The sequence below is a fragment of the Vulpes lagopus genome, chromosome 7 (assembly GCF_018345385.1).
Source record: "Vulpes lagopus strain Blue_001 chromosome 7, ASM1834538v1, whole genome shotgun sequence".
Lineage (NCBI taxonomy): Eukaryota > Metazoa > Chordata > Mammalia > Carnivora > Canidae > Vulpes > Vulpes lagopus.
In genome coordinates, this window is record NC_054830.1 from 108,042,059 (window position 1) to 108,069,096 (window position 27,038).

Consider the following 27,038-nt stretch of genomic DNA (forward strand, 5'->3'; position numbering starts at 1 on the left):
ATATTTGCAGTAACCTATATTTGGAAATAGGACATGTGAGTATCTGTCAAATCTATCAGATCATAACGATTACCACATAATGGCCTTTTCTAATGAGGTTTTATATTCAAAATTCAAGTTCATCAGTTAAGATAATTACATTTGGAATATCACAGGTTGATAAAACATTCATATGTGGTGAATTTTAAAGCATTATGTACATGAAATAATTCAGGTGAAACACTTACCATCTCTTATTCTCATTTTGAATTTAGTGACTTGCTTCTCATTCCGGCAGTTGGACCCTGCCTGATACTAGGGCCTTTAGGGTCTCCTCAGTCCCTCAGTTTGAAATGAGAGCAGCCACTGCCAAGGTTGACAGCCAGGGGTATGGGAGGTCAAGAAAGAGGCATGCTTGCACAGCACCCCCCTTGCTAACTCCCAGATGCCCACACTTAGCACGCTGCATCTTGACTCATTTCTGCCATCAAGGCCCTAAGGCTATGTGATACGAAGAATGAAGGGTTGCTTGGGGGACAGAGAGGACCAATGAAACCACTCCACTCACTGGTAGCTCTACAATTACACACCAAAACATTTGCAAGCTCTCCAAATCCCAGGATTGTCACCAGTAGAGAGTCACCCCTGGAAACCACATCACTCCTACCTTAAGAAGGTACCTCTTCTGGGACTCCTGGGTGGCTTAGTGGTTGAGCGTCTGCTTTCGGTTCAGGTCGTGATCCCAGGGTCCTGGGATCGAGTCCCACATTGGGCTCCCTGAGAGGAGCCTGCTTCTCTCTCTGCCTGTATCTCTGCCTCTCCCTCTGTGTGTCTCTCATGAATAAATAAACAAAATATTAAAAAAAAAAGAAGGCACCTTTTCTCTGTTTGCCTCTGCTCTTTCCCATCAACCTTGCAAAGGGTAACAGATGGGGTATGAAGAGTCCAACGGTGATTTCGTATACAGATTCACTGGATGCTACAACCTGGGAGGTTTATCTCTCTTCAGGTATGCCAAAGCCCTGACAAAGAGCTTCCTGGGGCTATGGTAGAGGAGGATTCCTATGTCTGCAGCATTCCTATGTCTGCACTTCTACATCCAGGTGGGAGTGGTAGTTTATAAGCTCAGTGTTACATGGAAGACTGAGATTTGTCCTTCTTTGGGACTTTGCCTTTGTGCAAAGCATTTACCTCTCTGGTGATAAGAGCAATAGAAATTGCTGTTTTCATGGAGGCCAGAGCCAACAGAACAGCATGCTTAACCTGCTGGGTGAATATAAAAGGTCATCTATATTATTATTATTATATATTATTATATTTTATTTAATATCCATTAAATAAATTAAATATAATATATGAATATATATTATATAATTATAATTGTCATAACATTTATATATCCTATATAAATATAATATTATTATAAATATTAATATAATCATATGTGATTATGATTGTATTAATTATAAATAATTAATAATGTATATAAATAAATGTTTGTGTATCTTTATATTTCTTTAGAATACCATACAACTTTTTATTATCTCTTATATATATATAACTGCTTAAAGACTACCAACTTTTTATTATTCTCACATTTCTTTCAAAGATAATTATTTAAGGTAAGATTAGTAGCAATAAATATATTGTGGGGTTCATAATAGATGTCAAAGTCAGTATAAAACAAATAGAACACAAATGTCAGGGTGAGGTCAACAGAAGGGCCACGCGAAAACCCTGAAGGTGGCTGTAAGAGGCTGAAGCCGCCGATGATGGCACTCTCTAGGATGGCCAACGAAAAAAATAACCCCAAGAGGTAGAGCTACAAAGTCAAGGAAAAGTGTAAGATAAAAATCTGTAAACATATGTGATTCATCTAAAAGGTGGGAAAGGAGGAATGAAGGACTAAGAAGCTATGGGACACTGTTATTGGCCCAACTGTGTCCCCTCAAAATTCGTACGTTGAAGTCCTGAGCCCAAATACCTCAGAATGTGAGTGTATTTGGAGAGAGGGTCTTTGAAGAAGTAATTAGGTTAAAATGAGGTCATTAATGGTGGGTCCTAATCCCATCTGACCTGTATCCTTAGAAGAAGAGGAAGTGTGGACAAAAAAAGGCACAAGGGGGAAGTGGATGTGAAGACACACAGAGAAGACGGCCATCTCCAAGCCAAGGAGAAAGGCCCAGGACATCCCTTCCCTCCCCATGCTCATAAGGAGCTAACTGTGTTGACACCTATGTCTCAGACGTCCAGCCTCTGGAGCAATGAGAAAATAAACTTCTGTTTTTTATGCAGCTTGTGGTACTTTGCTATGGCAGGCCCAGTAAACTAATAGAGACAGAAAGAAAATAAATATTAAGAAGCCAAACATAAAATCCAACAATATCAATACTTAGTACATGTAAAATGCAGGCATTGTCAGAAAAGATAAAAAAGCAAGACTGTTTATATGAAACATACTTTAGGGACACCTAGGTGGCTCAGTGGGCGAGCATCTGCCTTTCACTCAGGTTGTGATCCCAGAGTCCTGGGATTGAGTCCCACATCAGGCTCCCTGCAGGGAGCCTGCTTCTCCCTCTGCCTATGTCTCTGCCTCTGTCTCTCACTGTGTCTCTCATGAATAAATAAATGAAATCTTTTTAAAAAATACTTTAAACATAAAGACATAGACAGGTTGAAGACAGAATAACTGGGAAACATAAACCCTGTATGCACAAAACATAAGGAAGCTGGCATAGCCATATTATATCAGACAAAGTAGACTTTGGAACACAGAAAATTACCAGAGGAAAAATAAGGACACTTCATAATGATTAAAAAGGCAATTCACTGACAAGATGTAACTATTATAATATATATGCAACATACATGGATCGATTGTATTTGTACTATTCTGATAATAAACAGTTGGCACGTACAATTAAATTTATAATAGCAACCAAAATATTAAGCATCTTAGGATAAACCTAATGGAAGATATGCAAGTCCTCTGCCCTGAAAATTACAAGACGTCCTTAGAGAAATTAAATAAAATCTAACTAAAAGGAAAGGTATACAATTGTCATGGATCAGAAACCTCCGAATTGTTAAGGTGTCTATTGGCTCCAAATTGATTTGTGGATTTAATATGGTCCTAAGCCAAATCCCGTAGGAATGTGGAAGAAAATGACAGACTAATCTTCCCATATGGAAATTCAAAGAGTCTAGAATAAGAAAAACAATCTTCAACAACAACAACAAAAAAAACAAATTGGAGAATTTATATTCTATGATTTTGAAATCGAGTTATAGTAATCACAACAGTATCATATGGGTATAAGATATATCAGTGGGTCAGCAGGAAAGAATGGGGACTCCAGACAGAGACACACACATACATGGACAGCTGAATTTCAAGGCACAAAGACGATGGAGAAAGGAATGCTATTTAGCAAATGGAGGTGGAATAACCGGATGTTTGTATGGAATAAAAAGAAATCTCAGCCACTATTTCATTCCATATGCAAAAAAATGGATTCAAGTTAGATCATATACCTAAACAGAAAGCTTAGGGGAATAGAGCTTTATGAAGAAAACACAGGAAAGAATATCTTCATGACTTATAGGCAGAAGATTTCCTATACAGAACACACACACACACACACACACACACACACACAAACACACATATACACACACAAAAACCCACTTGTGACAATGGGAGAAACAAAAGGTAAATCCAACTTTATCAAATTTAATTTTCTGGTCATCAAAAGAACCCATGCAGTAAATAAGTAGGCAAGCTGTAGACTAGGAGAGAATATTTCCCATATGTATACATGAGTTAAAAAAATGGACAAAAGACTGCAAGTGATTCTTGAAATAAGAAGATGAACACAAGGTCAATAAGCTTCTTAACATCACTGCTCACTATGAAATGCAAATTAAAACCACTATTTCACACATACACAAGAATAGCCGATATAAAGACAGAAATATCAGAGGTGGGCAAAAATGAATATCGGGACCTTTCTACATTGCTGGCAGCACTTAACATGATACAACAATTTCAGATAAGCATTTGGTAGTTCCTCATTAAAGTCAAACACTTATGTGCCCCAAGACCCAGGGACTGCACTTCTAAGAGAAATAAAAACATTGATCCACAAGAAGACTAATACCAGGATGGTCATAGCAACCTTATTCATGATAAGTAAAACTGGAGAGGAATGAAAATCCATTACCAAGAGAACAAATAAACACATTTCATAAAATAAAATACTACTCAGCAATGTTCATGAAAATATGTACTATGTTATTCCATTTAACTTAAGCACAAGAATATAGAAGATTGGTATATAATAATCAGAAAATCACTGCCTTTGATATCTGTACCAGAGGGGGTGGGTAAAAACAAACTGGAAGGCTCCATGAGGGAGTTTTTCAGAATGACAGAAATATTCCACATCATGATTTGACTGGTAGTTACAACTCTCAAAACTTATCAAACTGAACACTTATAATTGGTACATTTCATTGTTTTAAAATTATACCTCAATTAAAGAAAACTGCTGTTCTATGACAAAATGGTCAGAGAAAAGCTGCATAGAGCTTTGCAATTTACTTATTTCACAATTCTGCCTTCAGCTATAATAAGCCCAAAAGAAATGTGACAAAGAATGATGTAAAGTCTTTACCATCAATGAGTTAAAATCCAGCAGAGAAGAGACCTAGTATGTGGACACTAGATCTCAAGTACAACAAGATACAAAGCACAACAGTGGCAATGCAGGTATACCGCTGAGATTCAAAAGAGGGAGCTGTAAGGGTATGCTGGCTAGCCATTTATTTTCATGGCTGATGTGAAATAATCTCCAAAGATGTATACTAAGATGAGGGGCATCTGGGTGGCTCTGTTGGTTAAGCGTCTAACTCTTGGTTTCAGGTCAAGTCATGATCTCAGTGTCTTAGGATCAAGTGCTGCGTTGGGCTCTGTGGGGAGTCTGCTTGAGATTCTCTCTCTCCCTCTGCCTCTCTACCCCCTCTCAGTCTCTCAAATAAATAGATAAATCTTTCTTTAAAAAAAAAGATATATGCTAAGATGAAGAAGGAAGGAGGCAGAACAGTGCGCAGAGGGAACTTCTATTTTCTGGTATAGACAACCATCTTTGGAGACATTCAAGAAGCTAAAAACAGGAAGACTGAGGCTTGGGCCATGGGGAAATATATTTTAATTGAATGCCTTCCTAAATACTTAGTTTTAATTTTTTTTTTTACCCACTACATCTTTTAAACTTAAAGCAAACAACAACAATCAGCAAACAGAAATAAATGTAGCTATTACCTCTGCTTCAGGGAGATGAGAATTCGAAGGGTTCAGGATTGGCTTTATGAAAGAGTGGGCATTTGAGCTTGGGTCTTAAACAATGAGTGGGGAGTGGGGTTCAGACACCAGGAAAATAAAGGAAAGGTAAGTGCTAAATTTCCACACCTTGAGTACCAGCAAATAGTGCACCATATTTGTCTCTGTACCACATATTCCAACAGACTCCTCCCTGTGTCATCCGAAGGCTAAAAAACAAATGCATACTCCAATCCTTGGAACAGGCTTTTTTTAAGGAACAGTTGATATTTTGAATGAATTGCATGTTCTGATTTAAACATTTGCTGTAGGTAATGTTTTGTTACCTTCTTGATGTTCATAGAAGGAGAGAAAACATAACTCTACCCAGATGTTCCTAAACTGCCTCTCAATATGCAGTCCACCTCTCCAAGGCTTTTTGTCTGATGGGACCTCTGCCTGCTGGGCTGACTCTGCTGTTGACTGATCCCCGATGCAGGAGGGACCCAGGAGGAGACCCCTCTGTCCTGCAGTCTTTGCCATCCCCTTCCAAGGGTGTAGTTCCTTTAAACCTATTCCATTCTGGGTACTACAGAAGAAATTCCTGCAAGTTTCTGACATAGGTATGGCACACTCTCTGGTTTCTTTTATCGATGCAGGTTTTCTTCCTCCTATTTTTGGATTATTTTGGTCTTTTTGGTCACTTTATGGAAGGGGAGGGAAGGATTGGATTTCTAAACCTTAAGTCACTATCTTTCCTAGATGCCATCCTGAGCAATCAACTTCATGGTACTCGACAATACAAGGAACCTGTCATACCCTGCCCTGGTGCTACTACGTTTTAGAGAATCTTATTGTGTCATATGGGAATGAAAAGAGTAGATGTTTGAGTTGTAGAGACAGAGTTCAGATAGCAGCTCCTTCACAGTCTCAGGTAGTGAATGAACCATTTTTTAAATATTTATTTATTTATTTATTTGAGAGAGAGAGAGAAAGAGAAACCAGGGGGAAGGGTAGAGGGAGAGGGAGAGAGAGAATCTCAAGCAGACTCCACACCCAGTGCAGAGCCTGACACTGGGCTGTATCTCATGACCCTGAGATCAGGACCTGAGCCAAAATCAAGAGTAGGATACTCATTCAACTGAGCCACCCAGGTGTCCATGAATGGACCATTTTTTAGCCTAATTTTTCTCAGCTGCAAAATGGAGATGTTAACAGCATCTACTAGAGAGAAAAGTTATGAGGGTAAAATGAGGCAGTGCTTCTAAAGCTTCAGCACAGTGCCTGGCACACAACAATCCCTTACTAAATATTTAAAAGAATTTTCCCACTTTTCCCTCAGTGTTAGATGTGGTGACTAAACTCAAATGCTCCTACCTAGATTCAGATTTTTACACCTGAATTTTTTCAAGAATAGGTTTTTTAGAAACAATAGTTCACTGCCAGGTTGAATTTGATCTAATCTTAAAATCAGTGTGAGAAGCCCTGGAAAGATGCATCTTAGCTGTCTAGACAGGGCTCTTTGGAGTCCCAAGGTCTCTCACTTTCCCCATCTGGAAAGCAAAGTTTCATTTTCATCAAAATTTCACAAAGATGCATTTGGCTGCACTCTTGTACAGATGAAACTACATTCTCAGGTTATGGTTCTGTGGGTTTTTCTTCATAAATAAGGGGATTTGTGCTCTCTCAAGCTTGATATGTAGAGAAGGAGCTGAGGATTAAAAGGGTGACATGATGAGGATTTAAGGGGATTTACTGCAAATCATTATTGGAGTGCATGAGTTACAGGCTCCAGATTAAGGGGAGTCTCTCTCTCTCTCTCTCTCTCTCTCTCTCTCTCTCTCTCTCTCTCTCTCTCTCTCCCCAGAACGTTTTCTTCAGTAGTAATAGGCAGGCAAAGCCTTTTTCTTTTTAAATCATTCTCTAATGAGAAACAGTTTAAGCTGGGGAACTTCTCTGCACAGTAAATTGGACAGATCCAGGGTTACACTGAAAGATGATTGAGGAACAGAACTACAGCTCTTCTGTCCAGAAGAACCACATCAGCTAGAATTAGAATGAGATGCTCAAGACAACTGACCACCAGCCTGCTGAAATACTTGCCCAGGATCAACCTGAGACAGGTGCACATTAAATCCTCCCCACAACGTCTCCCCACTGGCACCCCTCTGAACACTGTTCAAAACCCCTGCGTGGCTTCATATTCCTCTCTTGAGAGAAAATAGCAGATCCTCAGCATGCCCTGCAACCTCCAGCCTGGTCCAGACCCTGCTTACATTCTGCCCTCACTCACTGCATGCCAGCTACACTGTCTTCAACTGGGACATACTTCCACTGCCATGGGGCCTTTGCGAATGCTGTCTTCTCTACTTGGAATACCTCACTTGGCTCCTCTTCACACTTTAGAGCATAGCTCAAGTGTTTACGGTACTACTGGGCATCTTCATAACTCTTAAAATTTGCAATCGATAATTAATTACATAATTAACATATTAATATTATCTGCCTAAATTCTCCATTAGAATAGAAATTCCCTGAGGACAGGTACTGTGTATACTGTATTGATAATTCTGTTCCCAATGTTTGCACGAGGCAAGCAAGCGTTCAGCAAATAATCACTGACTAAGTGAATGAATGGGTTCTCATCCTCTATCAGAACGAGAAGCTTGGACTATAAATCTCAAAGCACAACAAATCTTTGAACTGAAACTTATGAGTCACTTGGCTCCCTGAGCCCTAGCTGATGAAGACTTACATAATATCTGTGCTGTGCTGTGTGGATGGATGGATGGATAGCAGTTGATCTATGTTCTCACCATTCTCTCTGTTCTCTCTTCCTGGGTTGCATTTGTGTTCCTAGGTTTCCTGCCGTATAGCCCTTTGTCTCTTCGCTTCCTCCATCCTGTGCCTATTACTAGTTATTTCTCATTTTCTCAATTCCCTCCCAAGGGCCAGGGACTTCCTGTGCTTTGGCAGCTTCACTGGCATTCATCATACTTGCCTCCAAGGCTCCTGATTTGATGGCTCTCTTACTTCCAAAGTCTGCCTACTTCCCTGCCAACGTACTTAGGAAGTGTTACTCCCAGAAAAATATTGAGAAGATACATTTTCTCTTCTTCCTTTAGTTCATGGGGGTGCTTGGCTTCAGGGTCATTAACTTCAAGGCAAGATGATTTTTTCCAAACTGGGGATGAGTTGCAGGAGCACCATGGCTCATTTTCCATTGAATATGTCATGGGAAAAAAAAGAAAAAAAAAGAATATGTCATGGATCTTCTTAGCAATCCCTTTAAAAACAATAATGACACAGCTAATTCTTCAAGAGGATGAAAACTGTCTGACTAAGACTTTGGGAAAAAACAAAGCTGTTTGGAAAAAAAATTGAAACTAACATGTAATATACTGGATCTGAGAAACTATTATACTTGGCATTTATTCATTTATGTGTTCATACAATCTAATGAGCATTTCCTGGAACTCTGATATGAACCAGGCACTGTATTTATATCTAGTTGGTGATACAGTGGTGTACAAGGCAGATGGGAGGTCAGCTTGCATGAGCCATACACTCATGTTGCAAGAAATAGCAAACAATAAAATACACATCTGGAAAGTATAGCAAACCAGGATAACATGAGTTAGTTATAGGTCCTGAAAATCTGCCTTCTCTTCCACAGCAAGTTTTCTTTGCTTTTCTTTCATTGCTATTCTTCCTTGGCTGTGCTATTTGCACTTTCCAGTTACTGTAGTGTTTCTCAAACTGTGATTGCAGATCCCCTGGTAGGTCATGAAATTAAATTTTTAAAGCATTTTTCATTAATAAAACAGAACAGAAAACATCAGGGATTATCTCACATATTAAAGGTAAGTACTGATTACTGTTTCGGATTTAAATGTATGGATACACTGGTTCTGATGTAGGATATGTCTTATGGTAGGATCCTCATCAAAAAATGCGAAAGCATAGCTTCTTGAGCCAGAACTTCAGCACTTTTTCACCCCTTGTGAGGTTGCTAAGGGACCATTTACAGTGATGGCATGACAGGTAGCCAGTTCCTTTTGTGGGACAAGAAACTCAGCCCCAACTTATAGGACGTTCATTTCTTCAAATTATCAACTAGAAAATATTATTATTTGAACCAGTTCCTTTTGTGGGACAAGAAACTCAGCCCCAACTTATAGGACCTTCATTTCTTCAAATTATCAACTAGAAAATATTATTATTTGAACACAGGCTCAGGGAGAACTGAAAATACGTTATCATTCAGCACAGGCAATTTTTAAAATGACACTCTGGGGTGGGAAGCAGTGGTAGGCTTTCCTAATTATAGATATGCCACAGGATTACTAAATTACTCAATTCATTCAGTAAGTCTCTATTGCGTATCTATCATGTCCCAGGCAATGTTTTGAATAAATCTTGCATGGTTCTTACTTTCATTCTGTTTATAATCTTACTCTTCACTTTCTAAATTAGGGACCCTCAACCTGGCAGCAAAATACAATCATCATGGAAGCTTTTTTAAAAAAAATCTGATTTTCATTCCCAGAGGTTCTGGTTTAATTAATCTGGAGTAGAGACCCAGAATGAATATTTTTTAAACTGCCCAGGTGATCCTAATATGCAGGGAGTATTGAGAAGCAATGGTCTGCAATAGACAATAAGAATCTTGTTGATTTGTATATTATTTAACTTTGCCTAAGATACCTAGGATATTTTCTGTCTCAGGGTGGTAAAATAAATTCTTACTCAAGTACGGACTTGAAAATTCCTCTAAAAATGTCAGCATAGCTAAAATCCTTGAGTTTATTATTATTATTCATTGGTTGAATAGTAGTTAACAACCAGTTTTTCATTGTTCTTAAATCTTAACTTTCTTCCTTTCAATATTAGCTTTGAATCCCATTTATGAAAGCATTTCAATTCCCTGTTATTAAACAAGTGATTTAAGGACAGAAATTATCCTTGAATTTCTATTTTTAGTGTCAACGGTCAAATTAAAGTTCCATGTGTATATATTTCTAGATGAAACTGTCAAACTGGTCATCATTTGGATATTTGTCTCATTTCTGTAGCCTTGTGTCCCATTAGTATTCCAACTGCTCTCTCGTCTTCGCTTTTCAATAATGAATCTCCATATAGCGAACGTTTATCATAAACTTGAAAAAAAATCTCTGCTTGATTCAAGCCCTCATTTCCCTCAACATCCTTTGTGTTTCACCTTTTCAAGAATTTTTAACAGATCTTAAAAAAAAAGAAAAGAAAAGAAAAGCTGCTCTCATCTCTAACACCATGTTTTGCCTTCCCTGAAGGATTAAGGTATCTGTTTGAAGAACTCTATTCTTTATTTCCTTTTCATATAAAACTAAGCAAACCAGCTGAAATATCTGGGAGCTTTCTCAGTTTCCCAGCAACTTAGGCTCACTGCCTACTCATGACATTCCTCTTTCTTCTCTTCTTTGGAGACATCTAGAGATAACTTTCATTTTCTTTCATTTCTTGATTTGATCCTATGTGAGCTATTGAAACAGTCACTTTGACTTAGGAGCTCCCCGCTATTGTGATCCTGGCCTTGCCACACTGATTCTCTGAGTCTTAATTTCCATATTGGCAAAATGAACAGAGAGATAAGGTAGTTTAAGTGTTAGATATAATGACTATGAACTACTCGGCACAATGCCTCCACCTTTTAGGATACAACAAATGGTAGACAGGGTTGATACCAAAGTAGTCAGCCTCCCACATTTAATAGCAATCCATTACCTTGGTATAGGGCACATGGCATTCTTTCCCATAAATAACGTCAGTCCACCTCTCATTAGAGAAAGAGGGCTTAAACATTGGAGAATTGGTTCCCCAGGAGCACATCTGTCACGGGAACATTTGTTCTTTCATTTGACAAATATTAATCAGGTATTCTCTGTGCCAGCCTCTGGGCTGGGAGCCAGAGTTCCAGCAGGGATCTGGGACATGCAGTAGGTTCCTTAGAAGCCATAGTCCTACTCAGGAGACTGAAATTCTCGGGAGTGTGCTGCAGTTTGAGGCATAAAATTGCCTTGATGGACCCCAGGGTTCCGTGGCGGGTGAGCCCATCTCTGACAAGCATAAAAACCACAATGCCGATTGTGGTGCCGGTGACGATGATGGCAACAATAATCTGCATCTTTTATTTGAAAAGGTAAGGGCATTTCCCAGTGTCCTTCCTTTTATAAGGAGTTTTAAGATTCCTTTCCACACTTATTGCCAGAGTATTTGGACCAAGAAATACGTTTTATAGACATGGTCCAGAGTGAACATAAAACCTCAAGTGTGCCGAGTGCCACCTGACGACTTTGCTGGGGAGTGTCATTCTCACAGGCCAATTCAAGAACAGTGCTCCCACACTGGTGTGCACCGGTCTGCATTGCTGCATTTGCTCCCAGTGTTCTCATTCTTCACATATATATTCACATTCTTCTCATTCTTCCATTTTGAACACTCATTTGTTTTTTTCCTTAAAAACAACAACAACAACACTCGGGCATATAGTTCAAGCACTGATGCTTATTACATTTTTTCAAAGGCATTTTTCAATTTATGGCATGTTGTTTAACTTTTTCCTTTATGTTTAGAGATTATATGCCCTTCCTCTTTAACTACTTTATATGATACTACATTACCACACTATAAACCTTTATATATAATTTTTTTATCATGTCACTAATTATTCCTTAGATTTGGTATCTACAAGATACATGAAAAAGAGCTCTTCAGCTTTTAAGCTTCTTAAACTTTATTACCAAATCTTTTTCTAGAAAAATATACTGATGTATTATTTTTGTACTGATATTTTCATTAGCAGGGTATGAGTACTGGATCCATCATGCTTTCAATTATTCTAAACACACACACACACACACACACACACACACACACACACACACACATTTAAAAGCTATCAAAATTATTGGAGGCAGGGGATCCCTGGGTGGCTCAGTGGTTAAGCACCTGCCTTCGGCCCATGGCGTGATCCTGAAGTCCCGGGATTGAGTCCCATGTCAGGCTCCCTGCATGCAGCCTGCTTCTCCCTATGCCTGTGTCTCTGCCCCTCTCTCTCTCTCTGTGTCTCTCATGAATAAATAAATAAAATCTTAAAAAAATCATTGGAGGCACACAATATCTGATGTAGCTCTCATTTTAAGATGTTAGCAGCCTTTAATGTTGCATGCCTAGAAACATTTTTTTTTAATTGGGGGGTTATGAATGGCAATATTCTATGCTTATATTTTCATTTTTGTTTATGGTGAGATCATTCTGAAAGATAGGATGGATCCCCATTGAAAACTGGCTTGGAGGTGGGTGGGGGGTGGGGGTGACTAGGTGACGGGCACTGAAGGGGGCACTTGACAGGATGAGCACTGGGTGTTATTCTATATGTTGGCAAATTGAACACCAATAAAAAATAAATTTATAAAAGAAAACAGTACAGACTCTAAAAGTGAAAAAAAAAAGAAAACTGGCTTGGATGTCAAGACTGGTAAACACACGCCATACACACACACATGAAGAGGGAATGAAAGGGTGTATTACTTTTCATATGGGGCTTTTGGAGGAGCATGGCTGGCTTTCTATGGTGGCCCAAGAATGACTTGGAAAAGCAGGTAAAGGAGATTGGCATGTGTGTGGTTTCTTTTAAGATTTTTAATATTTATTTATTTATTTATTTATTTATTTATTTATTTATTTATTTCAGAGACAGGAGAGAGAGAGAGCAAACAAGAAAGAGAGCACACAGAGGGAGAGGAAGAAACAGACTCACTTGACGGGATGAGCACTGGGTGTTATTCTGTATGTTGGTAAGTTGAACACCAATAAAAAATAAATTTATTATAAAAAAAATTAAAAATTAAAAAAAATTTAAAAAAAAGCGGACTCCATGCTGAGCAGAGAACATAACATGGGGCTCAATCCCAGGACCCTAGGATCATGACCTGAGCTGAAGGCAGATGCCTAACCAACTGAGTCACCTAGGAGCCCCTTGGTGTGTAGTTTTTATAGCGATTAGGAGGGGCTAAGGTGAGGGTTTCCATGTACAGATGGAGCTGGGATGGTTTGAACCATCTCCAAGTGCTAAAGGAAAAAGTGTCAGGCTTTTCTGGCTTGCCCAGATATGGGACAAAAGGCAAAAAGAGGGAGGATGAGGCTTAAATGTTGTCAGCAGTCAAAGATCAGAACATGGAGTGAGACATTTTATGACTTTATTTGTTGGACTATTTGATAAAGAGGTACTTGTCTTCTTCCACTCTTGGATTACTCATGGTACAGTTCATAAAGATAGGAAAATACTTTTCATTTACTCACTATTTATTTTTTATTTTTTTTAATTTTTATTTATTTATGATAGTCACAGAGAGAGAGAGAGAGAGAGAGGCAGAGACACAGGCAGAGGGAGAAGCAGGCTCCATGCACCGGGAGCCCGATGTGGGATTCGATCCCGGGTCTCCAGGATCGCGCCCTGGGCCAAAGGCAGGCGCCAAACCGCTGCGCCACCCAGGGATCCCTCATTTACTCACTATTTTTAAGATAAAGTAGTAGTTTCCTGTCATTTTCTGAAGGTAATTAATTTTTAATGCTATAAACTCATGGATTTAAATATATTTGATCAGTTTCAACCTGTTATAATTATTACCACTATTGAAATGCAATTTGTCCCACCTTTTAGCTAGTGGGAGACTCTTTAAGTCATCTCTGGAGTTCTTCTGTCATGATGCAAGTAGGATTTGGTAGGCTCCTGGCAACTCCCTCTATAGATATGAGCCAAGATGATCCATTCTTATCATGGCTTTTCTGCCCTAGATGTGAAATAAGCTATTTCTTTAGGAAGCCCATGTTTCTTTCAGTGACAAATTTTATTACAAGACCACAATCTAGCAACTAACTCATTACTACTATGCTGGTCATTATCTCTAGGCATTTTCAGTAGTATACAGAGCTAAGAAATACACACACACACACACACACACACAAGCACACACATGCAAACACACACACACAGAAGACCTCATGAGTTCATTTTGCTCTTATAATTCAAATTTAAGCCTGAGGAACATTTATTTAGCCTTTTCTCTATTATATATGCACCTCTTTTCTTTCACACTGAGAATCTTGGCTTTCAAGGACAGCAGGAGTGACCAAAGAAGCATATTCCATAATTACTCTTTTCATGTACTATATATACATGACAGTATTGTAGTAACAACACTGATACTAATAGTGATGGTGGTGACAATATGATTACTGAAAATATGAAAATTATTTTGGCACATGCTGTACCCATTCCTCCCCCACCCCAACATTTACTAGAGTTCTACTATATCTACATTGTCAGAATATATAGTGATGATAAACTAAGACCTGTCCTTAGCCCTCACTGAATTTTAGTTTTACAAGTATCTCTAAGACTTTAAGACCATAAACAAAAGTCCACCAAGTTAGTCGTCCCTGTACCACCTGGACCTACCCTATGGTTGAAGGGATTCTGAGGAATGCTCCAGTAAACTGCTATAAGTTATTCCCTCAAATGGCCAAGAGGAAACTGAAACTAAAATTAATGGTAAACCTTGCCAAATTCTGATAGATATTAGCACTACACTCCTACATCTATGTCAACCTTGTCATTTGGTAAAAAAAAAATAAAATAAAAATAATTTCTATGAACACCACAGATTCTTACATTACCTGGAGTCTTTTCCTGACTGTTGCCACCTCATTTCAGACTTTTTTCTAATTCTGATTTTTACTGTCCTTTAAGGTTATATCATTTTCTTAATCTCTTTTAGTTTATTTTTAGTGGGTTAATAGTTTTAATCTATGTTGAGAGCATTTCTTTCTGGTGTGCTCTCATTGTCTGCAGGAATGCTATTCTGCTCCTTTTCTTTTTTAATATTTTATTTATTTACTCTTGAGAGACACATAGAGAGAGGCAGAGACACAGGCAGAGGGAGAAGCAGGTTCTTCACAGGGAGCCCAATGTGGGACTGGATCGCAGGACTGGGATCACACCCTGAGCAGAAGTCAGATACTCAACTGCTGAGCCACTCAGGCATCCCTATTCTCTTTTTTTCTGACAATAACTTGGTATGGATTTGACTTGCATAAGAATGAGGTGTGGTTCAGGATAACAGGATTTCCTAATTTCTCAAAGTTCCCTCTTCTCTTGTTTTATAATGTTCAGAAATAGGACAGCTTCCTGACTTTCCTGGCTCTTCCCCTCCCCTCTTTTGTCTTTCTTTGTCCCTCTGTCTCTGTTCAGCTCAGTTTGCTATTCCCATCAGTTAAACATCAGGGCACGCCCCTGTCCTGGCAAGAGCTCTGGCTGGTTGGTGTACAGAATTCAAGGCCTGGACTACTACTGATCCCTCAAATCTTTTTAGTGTGGACTCCTCACACTCCTCTGGGATTAGAGAGAAGAAACCCCTCCTCATTTCTACTGCTGTTTTCATATCAGCCTGCTGTGCTTTCCAGTGAATATCTATTGACTATGTTGGAGTTCTCATGGTCTTGGCTCTATAAGATGCTACCCTGTTGTTCCATTCTTCCTCCAAAAAAAATGCCAATACTATGGAGATCTTGTGGTCACTGATTTGTCCCTATATGCTTGGATTTAATGCCTCTTAGGTACTAATTTGGCTCTGAGAGATCCAAGGCTTAGAAGTTTCAAAGAAATGAATGTGCTACCTTCTAGCACACCTACTTCCATTAATATCTAATAATTGTGGTCTTAGAAACTGTACGTGTCCACCAAAAATAGCACAATCTTACAAAGGCAACCTAGAATTACAATGGCCATTATGGAGCATGTCCCAGTTAGATGAGATCATTTGTTCAAGAAATGTACTTGAAAGCTAGGTCTCCCCAGTCAAATAAACAGATAAGGATACCTATTTTAATCGGAATGTAGGAGGCTCTGAAAGGTTTCAATATTCCAAAAGTCTAATGAAAATTAAAGATACAAGAGTAACCTAAAACAAGACTATAAGGCTGATGGGACTCTTACTCCCCTCTACCCTCCTCTACCTGAGTACTCAGTCTGCTAATCCTCTCTCTGAATTGTGTGTTCCCTCTGAAGAGACTCTAAGACCACAAACAAAAGTCCACCAAGTTGGTTGTCCCTGTACCACCTGGGTCCACCCTATGGTTGAAGGGATTCTGAGGAATGCTCCAGTAAACTGTTGTAAGTTATTCCCTCAAATGGCCAAGAGGAAACTGAAACTAAAATTAACGGTAAACGTTGCCAAATTCTGATAGATATCAGCACTATACTCCCTAATTGAAGCCTCACTCACTTCAGAGCCTGCAAAGAGGGATCTGGGGAAACTGATAGAAGCCAGCAAAACCTGAGAATTCTTACCAGAGTCAGTTTTCCTGGATCTCTGTACTGCCCAGTAGATAGAAGGGGGTAAAATTTCAGGGTGTCCCCTTCCTTTCCAAATATGGACTCTATGAATTTAGTTTTGGGATGCCTGTTGGTTGCTGATGTTTTCTCTACCAGGGGAGGCTATGTCCTTGTCTTGTTTTGTGTCCTAAGAACCTGGCTTGGCTTTCTGCCTGGCTGAGACATGCAGGTTGCCAGTTCAGATGTATGCAGACAGTTCTGTCATCAGGGTGGGAGCCCCAAAATATGGCTGGACAGAAATGTGGGTTACATTTCATTTGCAGCAAGGGTCCTACGAATTGTTGCCAGCTCTCAGGTAAATTATCTAAGTCTTTCTTTCTTTGGGCTACTTTTGGTAGTGGCACTGAATCTTCAAAGGTAGTATTCTTTGTACCCTCTTGGGGGACACCTCTGGGGTCCAAGGGCTTTGTTCAATATTGCCAAGAATATTTACTGTTTGTCCTGGCTGAAATCTGACAAAATACTTGAAATGATTTTTTTTTTAAGTAGCTCTTTGGCCAGAAATTGCCCCAAATTAAAGCAAATATTCAGAGCCTAACAGAAACTGTTTTTAGGCTTCTTCCCTGAGTTAAATGAAACTATGTACCCAGAGGGAAAGAAAAGCATTCCAAAGACAAACAGCTCTAAATCTAAAAGACAGGAGTCACCAAGCAAATGGTTTCCCTAAGACGGAAAAGGCACGATGAGAATAATTGACTTAGAGAAAGTGAACCCTACATACATCATGACCTGTGAACAGCTCACAGACATTCAGCAAAAAAGTGTAAGAACTCCAGAGCAGTAGCTGGGAGGAGCTGGTAAGCTACTGCCTTAATTTTTTTTAAAAAACACATCTCTTAGGCTGAGAGTCTAATAAGAAAGGGGGGTTGTTGACAACAAGACAGCAGGCCCCAACTGGAGTCACTCACGATAAGCCCCACATCACCAATGCGAGACTTAACTCGAATTTGGGCTCTCCTGGGAATGGAATTATGCAGGAATTGCCTGAAGATGCCTGCCTTCCCTAAAGGAAAGTAACTTTACAACAACCAACTTGCTTTTCTGCCTAGTAGAATGACCTTGTTCCCGCTCTCTTCTGCCTGTAAAAGTTTTTCACTTTGTACAGTTCTTTGGAGCTCCCTTCTATTGGCTATCTTGGATGCTCCTTGATACATGAATTGTTGAATAAAGCCAATAAAATACATAAAATATACTCAGATGAATTTTGCTTTTTAACAGTAAACAAGGGAGGACACCTTTAAAACACAAAAGCAATGGAAATAGTCACAAAGGAAAGTATGATTGAGCCACCCATGTGAAATTTAAGATCCCTCCTAGATATTTAGTTATCTTTTAGCCACAGCATTCAGCAATAACTTACAGAGACAGCAGAACTTTTCTGATACTCAGAACAAAGTGACTTGAAGATGTCTTCTGTTGTATATAGTGTTAAAACTGTCTTAGATTCACCCTCAAACTGGCCAAGATTGACCTCTTGATTTTACACCACAGGGTTAAAACCAAAGGATTTGAATCTTGTTATCCAGATTGATGGAGATGCCCTTGTTTGGCAAGATGCTAACTCAAGAACTATAGGATGAAAGAATCCATTTCTCCAGGTAGTTAAAGTAGCCCCTCAATCAATTCAGCCCTGAGAATCCATGATCAGTTGGGTACTGTATACACTGTAATACAGTATATAGCCTTGACTTAGAGTGTATGCAGGGTGGGTAGGCAATAAAGTGATGGTCACTCTTACTTTGTTTAGCCATTTGGTTGGTCTGTGTGACAGTGTATTAGAGGAATCCAAACTGACCACAGGTGGACTCAGCTTGTAGAAAACCAAAATGTGAAAACAAACTTGTAAAACAGGTAAGTTCAGGGGGTGATCATTAACACCCCAAGATTATTTTTCTTTTATCAATGCATTTAATGTCAACTTCCTGCAGTGCTTTTAAGGTTCTCTGCATGAAGCAATAGGGAAAATAGGAGGTTAATGTAGTTGCGGTCATTGCCAGTAGAAGATCCAAAGAAACAGATAAAGCTTCTCAATATTTGTGAATAATATTTAGAAATACATTTACTGGATAAATATTGATCCAGTTGCTTATTTGCAAATGGGGCTGGGGCAGGGACAACAGTGAGGTACTCGGAGAGCAAAAATGTAAGGAAGCACTCAAGGTTGACCCAACACTTGTGTGGACACCCCCCACCTTGAGTGAGCACCTGCTTAAATTGTGGCCTCAGGCACCTTCCTCACCTCAACCCTCTGCTGGCCTTGCCGAGGCTGACTGTTGGGCCACAGTAGCAGAAGGACTCTGATCTCCAGCTGCGCCCTTAGACTTTTGTGCATATTAACATGGAATAGCCCCTCCAGACCCAGACCCAGAAAGCTAGTTATGTGCTAGCCTAATGAGAAATTTCACTCAGCCAGAGAGGGTGACTGTGGGCTCTATCTAGTTCCTGAAGAACATCTTTTTCTAAATCTATCCTCATCTCCCACGTGAAGAGCTGTTCATAGGAACAGTAAAAACCACAAACAGAAAAAAATAATCCTGTTCAGGAATGTGCCTTGATTTATAAGACCTGAAACTCATTGGGCAAGAGACATTCTGCATCAGGTTACATCAAAAGGTCCCACCTTTTTACCGTTCTTAGTCTTCAAAACCAAACCCTCTGTGGGGTCGGGGTGGAGTTTGTAAGCAGGGGACATAGGCTGCAGATTCCTCTTGCTGTCCTGGAGGAGATGAACAGACTTTATGAACGAAGATAATTGTGCATGATTTCTTTCCTATTTCCTCTCTCCAAACACTTGTGGGCACATGGGGCTCACATACGGAGTGCTTTCTTTTGCTCTATTTTCCATTAATTAGGCCGCTTTCGTGTTGTCTGGGGTTCCTCGCCATCTGGGGGAAGGCGTGTCAAAGCAGGGCACACTGGCTCTCTGGCAGCTTGCAGATCAGGGTGGAAGAGAACATCCCAACCTTTCCAGCAATGGTTCAGTGAGAAGCACTTCAGGGAAAAGGAGAGGAATTCACTGAGCTGAGGATACAGAGCACAAGTACAGGTTGGCTCTGCCTCTGAGCCCCAAATGGATATGCAGCCGTCTGGGAACTGATGTTGCACTTGCACACTCCACATCCTCCCAGACCACCTTTATCATCACCCATCTCGGCCTTTCTTTCCTGGTTACACTGAGAGGAGAAAACAGATTTTCTCTCCTTCCACAGTTCTTTCTTTAAGGAATTATTATCATCTTACTCTGCCTACTCACTACCTCTCTCCTCATTATTCTCAGCAGGTTCAACATCAAAACCTGGCTGAATTTATCTTGAGAACTCATTCTTTTCCTGGAGAGTATGGTTTCACATGTACTGTTCTGCTGCTGCACCAAGCTTTGGGACACATTTCTCATTGAAAATCGCAGCCCTAAATTTAGTTTCAAGGCCATAATCTGCATCATCTCCCCAAGCAGGTCTAATTCTAATACTACAAGAATTACAATTTCCTGTGTGTGTACATCAAGTCTCATACACTGGCATTGTTTGCATCCAGCCTCCCACAACTTAGCCCCATCCCTCTCTCCAGCCTGCATCTCCTGGTCTCCTTTTCTACAGCAAATTGCTCCCTATTTTCCCAAACACCCATATACTTATTTCCTTGAAGCTCTTCCCCATGTTATGCTCTCCCACTCTTGTACCCCTACCTGGAGTGTCTTAGGCCCCCAGATCTACCTTTCCCACAGATGGACTGTACCCTGAAATCTTAATCATTCTCATAGGCCTGGTCAGGATGTGCCTTCCTCACGAAGACTTCCCTAAACTCCCACTACACCATGCATACATACAGTTCTGACTTTGTGCCCAAGGTCCTTTCCAAATTTATGTCAAAAGACCCCCAACTTACAATTTGGCAAGACCAGGATGAGAAAAGGAGCCCCACTGTTCTTTGGTGTTAGCCATGATAAAATATACTTCATCACTGGACATGGGGAAATTGAAGGTTTTTACACAGGATGTGATGAGGTGGCCCCTAGTGTACAGGTAGTATCTAAGATACACACAGAACTTAACAAACCACACCCATCTCAGTCTGTTTTAGACAGAAGGGAAGCATTGCCTGCAACTCAACGAACACTTACTGAGTGTCCTCCCCCCAGGTTCTGTAGCAAGTACTGGGGATACAAGGCAGATGACTACACTAGAAGGTTGATAAACAGGCTAAGCAATTTGAGTTTGTTTTCCCCTCTTGTGATGAGTTCATGCAGTGATTCTCAAACCTGGGGGTGCAACACAATCACCTAGGGAACATGACTTATGTATTTGTTTATTTACGTATTAGTTTTGAATTTCACGTTACAGAAATAAATAATACATTCACAGGATATAGAGCCAAAAGCCTGAAACAGGCACACTGTGAAAAGCATCTCTTGCACTACCATTCCAGTTGTGTAGTTTGCCTAGATACCTTGCCAGTTTATTTGATATCACTGGAGAATACTTTAACTCCACCTGTCTCTCTGGCCATAGTAAGGTTATTTAAATAGGATGGAAATTTGGAAGGGCACCTGAGCAGGCTGCCAAAGCTAAACACAAGTTAGGAAACCAGGCTGCAGAAAAAGAGGTCATGTCTGTGCTACAGGATCTGGGCAAGACCAGGAAATGATCTCCTAAAGGTATCTGGAGTCAGGAGATCCTGTTGCTGGTCATCCGAAGTAGCCAGTTCCCCATGAGGTCTTCAAGACCCATCCCCACTAAGCCCCTCAGAAACTAGTGCCACACGTTCCTCCATCCTTCTCAGACACGGGAGTGTCAGCACATCTGTATCTGTCACTGACTATTCTGTACTAGGGTGTGAGCACTGAACATAATAGAAGAGCTTTGCAAATCAGAGCCAATATTTGTTTTCTGCATTTTATTTAATAATACAATATATGTTTCCTATGTGTACAGATTAGAGCATGCAATATCTCATTTAGTCCTCACAGTGTCCCTGGGACAAAGATAATCTAATTATACTGAGGAAATATAGAATAGAGGTTAAAAGTGTGGTATGTTAGAGACAGGCTGCTAGATACAAGTTCCTGCTCTTCTACTAGAACTGATAAATGAATTCAGGAAAGTCACAGGATACAAAATCAATGTATAGAAATCATTGGATTTCTAGATATTAATAATAAATCAGGAGAAAGAGAAATTAAGAAAACAATCCCATTTATAATTGCACCATAAATAATAAAATGCCTAGGAATAAACCCAAAAGGTGAATTCACCCAAAAGGTGAAAGACCTGTACTCTAAAAACAAGAGAACACTGATGAAAGAAATTAAAGATGACACAAACAAATGGAAAGACATTCCATCCTCGTGGATTGGAAGAACAAATATGGTTAAAATGACTACTACCCAAAGCAATCTAGAAATTTAATGTGATCCCTATCAAAATACCAATAGTATGTTTCACAGAATTAGAACAAACAATACTAAGATTTGTATAGAACACAAAAGACTTCAAATAGCCAAAGCAATCTTGAAAAGAAAAATAAAACTGGAGGTATTACAATTCTAGACTTTCTTATACTACAAGGCTGAAATAACCAAAATAGTATGCTGCTGGCATAAAAACAGATACAGAGATCAATGGAACAGAAGAGAAAACCCAGAAATAAATCTACTATTATATGGTCAGTTACCATTTGCCAAAGGGGGTAATAATATGCAATGTAAAAAAGACAGTCTCTTTGACAAGTGGTGTTGGGAAAATCAGACAGCTAGCTATATGCAAAAAATGAAAGTAGGCTACTTTCTTATACCATACACAAAAGTAAAATCAAAATGAATGAATGACCTAAATGGGAGACCTGAAGCCAAAAAATCCTAGAAGAGAGCATAGGCAGCAATTTCTCTGACATTGGCCATAGCACATTTTTCTAGATATGTCTCCTGAGCCAAGGGAAATAAAAGCAAAAATAAACCATTGGGACTACATCCAAATAAAAAGCTTCTGTATAGTGAAGGAAACAATAAAAACTAAAAGGCAACTTATGAAATGGGAGAAAAAAATTGCAAATGACATATTCAATAAAAGGTTGGTATCCAAAATATATAAAGAACTGATATAACACAATACCCAAAAAACAAATAAATCAATTAAAAATCGGCAGAAGACATGAACAGATTTCTCCAAGTAAGACATCCAGATAGCAAACAGACACATGAAAAGATACCTAACATTACTCATTACCAGGGTAATGAGAATCAAAACCACAGTAGGATATCACCTCTCACCTGTCAGAATGGCTAAAATAAAAAACACAAGAAACGACAAATGCTGGTGAGGATGCAGAATAAAAGGAACCTTTGTGCACTGTTGGTGGGAAATGCAAACCAGTACAGCCACCCTGGAAGACAATATGGAGGTTCCTCAAAAAGATAAAAATAGAACTACCCCATGATCTAGTAATTGCACTACTGTGTATTTACCAAAAATACAAAAATACTAATTCAAAGGGATACATGCACCTCTATGTTTATAGCAGCATTATTTACAATAGCTACATTATGGAAACAGCCCAAGTGTTCACTGGTAGATGAGTGGATAAGGAAGATGTAGTATACACAAATATACAGTATATTTTGTGGCTCAATAATAGTCCATTGTGTATGTATATATACAGACTATTATTGGGCCACAAAAAAGAATGAAATCTTGTCATTTGCAATTACATGGATGGAACTGGAGAGTATAATGTTAAGCAAAATGAGTCAGCTAGAGAAGCCAGGTACCATATGATTGCAGTCATATGTGGAATTTAAGAAACAAAACAAAGAAGCAAGGGGGAGAAAGAGAGGGGAGTCAAACCAAGAAACAGATTCTTAACTCTAGAAAACAAACTAATGGTTGCCAGAGGAGAGGTGGGGCAGTGAGGGCAGGGGTGGGGGGCGGGTTTAAACAGGTGAAGGGGATTAAGAGCACACTTATCTTGATGAGCACGAAGCAATATATAGAATTACTGAATCATTATATTGTATACCTGTAACTAATATAAAACTGTATGTTAACAGTACTGGAATTAAAATTTAAAACTTAATAAAAAAAGAAAAAAGATGTTGGATAAAGAGCAAAGCAAAAAAAAAAAAAAAAAAAATTCTTTAGAGCCACAAAAGATTCCAAATGGTCAAAGCAATCTTGAGAAAGAAGAACAAAGTTGGAGATATCACATTTTTAAATTTCAAACTGTATTATGAAGCTATAGTAAACAAAATGCTATGTTACTGACATAAAAACAGACACAGAAGTCAACTGAACAGAAAGCCCAGAAAAACACCCACACATAATACAGTGAACTAATCCTGGACATGGGTGACAAGAATATATAATAGAGAAAGGATAGTCTCTTTGACAAATGGCATCAAGAAAACTGGATATTCACATGCAAAAGAATGAAACTGTACTCCTGTCTTACACTTCTTATAAAATTAATTTTAAATGCATTAAAGATTTAAATATAAGACCTGAAATTAAAGACTCTTATAAGAAAACATAGGGAAATCTTGTCTCACATTTAGATCTTTCATCCATTTTGAGTATATCTTTGTGTATGGTCAAAGAGAGTGGTCTAGTTTCATTCTTCTGCATGTGGATGTCCAATTTTCCCAGCACCATTTATTGAAGAGACTGTCTTTCTTCCAGTGGATAGTCTTTCCTCCTTTATCGAATATTAGTTGACCATAAAGCTGAGGGTCCACTTCTGGATTCTCTATTCTGTTCCACTGATCTATGTGTCGGTTTTTGTGCCAGTACCACACTGTCTTGATGACCACAGCTTTGTAGTACAACCTGAAATCTGGCATTGTGATGCCCCCAGTTACGGTTTTCTTTTTTAAAATTCCCCTGGCTATTCGGTGTCTTTTCTGATTCCACACAAATCTTAAAATAATTTGTTCTCTCTGAAGAAAGTCCATGGTATTTTGATAGGGATTGCATTAAACGTGTAAATTGCCCTGGGTAACATTGACATTTTCACAATATTAATTCTGCCCATCCATGAGCATGGAATATTTTTCCATCTCTTTGTGTCTTCCTCAATTTCTTTCAGAAGTGTTCTATAGTTTTTAGGGTATAGATCCTTTACCTCTTTGGTTAGGTTTATTCCTAGGTATCTTATGGGGAAAATTAACAAGGCAGGAAACCACAAATGTTGGAGAGGATGCGGAGAAGAGAACCCTCTTACACTGTTGGTGGGGAATGTGAACTGGTGCAGCCACTCTGGAAATCTGTGTGGAGGTTCCTCAAAGAGTTAAAAATAGACCTGCCCTACGACCCAGCAATTGCACTGCTGGGGATTTACCCCAAAGATTCAGATGCAATTAAACGCTGGGACACCTGCACCCCAATGTTTCTAGCAGCAATGTCCACAATAGTCAAACTGTGGAAGGAGCCTCGGTGTCCATTGAAAGATGAATGGATAAAGAAGATGTAGTTTATGTATACAATGGAATATTACTCAGCCATTAGAAACGACAAATACCCACCATTTGCTTTGACGTGGATGGAACTGGAGGGTATTATGCTGAGTGAAATAAATCAATTGGAGAAGGACAAATATTATATGTTCTCATTCATTTGGGGAATATAAATAATAGTGAAAGGGAATAGAAGGGAAGGGAGAAGAAATGGGTAGGAAATATCAGAAAGGGAGACAGAACATGAAGACTCCTAACTCTGGGAAACCAACTAGGGGTGGTGGAAGGGGAGGAGGGCGGGGGGTGGGAGTGATTGGGTGGCGGGTACTGAGGGGGGCACTTGACAGGATGAGCACTGGGTGTTATTCTGTATGTTGGCAAATTGAACACCAATAAAAAATAAATTTATTATTAAAAACAAAACAAAACAAACAAACAAAAAACAACAACAAAGAAAACATAGGGAAAAAGCTCCCTGAACTTTAATCTTGGTAATGACTTTTTGGATATGACACCAAAAAGCACAGGCAACAAAAAGAAAAATGAATGGGACTACATCAAACTAAAAAGCTTATGAACAGCAAAGGAAATAATCAACAAAATGAAAAGGCAAACTATGGGTTAGGAGAAAATATCTGTAAGCCATGTATTTAATGATGGGTTAATATGCAAAATACATAACAAATCTATATAACTCAACAGCAACAAAAACAAAACAAAACAAATAATCCAATTAAAAATGGGCAACACAGCTGAGAAGCTGAGATGACCACAGGGGAACCAGCCAGTCTTGACCAAACTCACCAAGGAAGTGGAGCACGCAAGGACCCAGCCTGGGGGTACTGGGCAGAAGAGGAGCCCTAGCCTCAGCTCCACCCCAAGGAATCAGGTCTTGTTGATTCCTGACCCACTGGGCACTCAGCTGCTCCCGACGGCTGCTTCAAGCCCCAGGGAGATGCTCCACAGATCTGGGACACCCTTGGGGAATAATAGGGACATAAGGCAGGTCAGGTATGCCCAGCCCGGGGCTCCAGGGGTGGGGACTGTGGGAAGGCTTCAGGGGAAGGAGGTGGGGCCCAGGACTTGACCACAGCAGGGCAGTTGGCAGATGTCACTCTGAGGGAGCTCCCCAGGAGTAACAGCCATGGGCTCTGGAGAGGGCTGGGCACTGGGTGCAGGGACCAGAGAAGGCCCAGGCAGAGGACTGTGGGACCCAGGAAATTTAACAAAAATCCCCTACCCCTGAACAAGCAGAGCAGGACTAAACTCCATTTTGTGCTGCACCAGCCACCTCCTGTATCGCCTCCACATGACCTGCTTATTGCTTAAGGCGCTGCCCCACACTAGTCAAGCCACTGGGCACACCCTGATCGGAAATCGGCTCAGTGATAGGCCATTTCAAATGGATACTTTAGGGTAAAATGTAATTCAATCGGCCACCTGCATGTGGACTGACATGACTGTGCAACTTTCTGCATATCCCATGGGCCACTGGCCCCTATAAAGCTGCTATGCCTCTTAGCCTCGGGGTCCAAGTCCCTGCTCTGCTGTGTCGGGTACACTTGGACCCAAGCTCGAGCTTGTAATAAACCCTCGTGTGTTTGCATCAGTGTTGGCTCCTTGGTGGTTTCTCGGATTCGCAATCTTGGGCACAAGGACAGGGCCATCTGGGCCAGGCACACTGGGAAGCCGCTGCCAACAAGAGGCACTGGGCCTCTCCAGGAAGTTCAAGCCAAGCTTCCACCCTGAGGGCATAAGAGGCCCAAGACAGGCCTGGTGGGCTGTGAGGCCCCTGTTGGAGCAGAGCCCCTACTGAAGCTGAGCCTGGCCATGGATGCCCATGGCCCCCTGTCCCCAGTGCA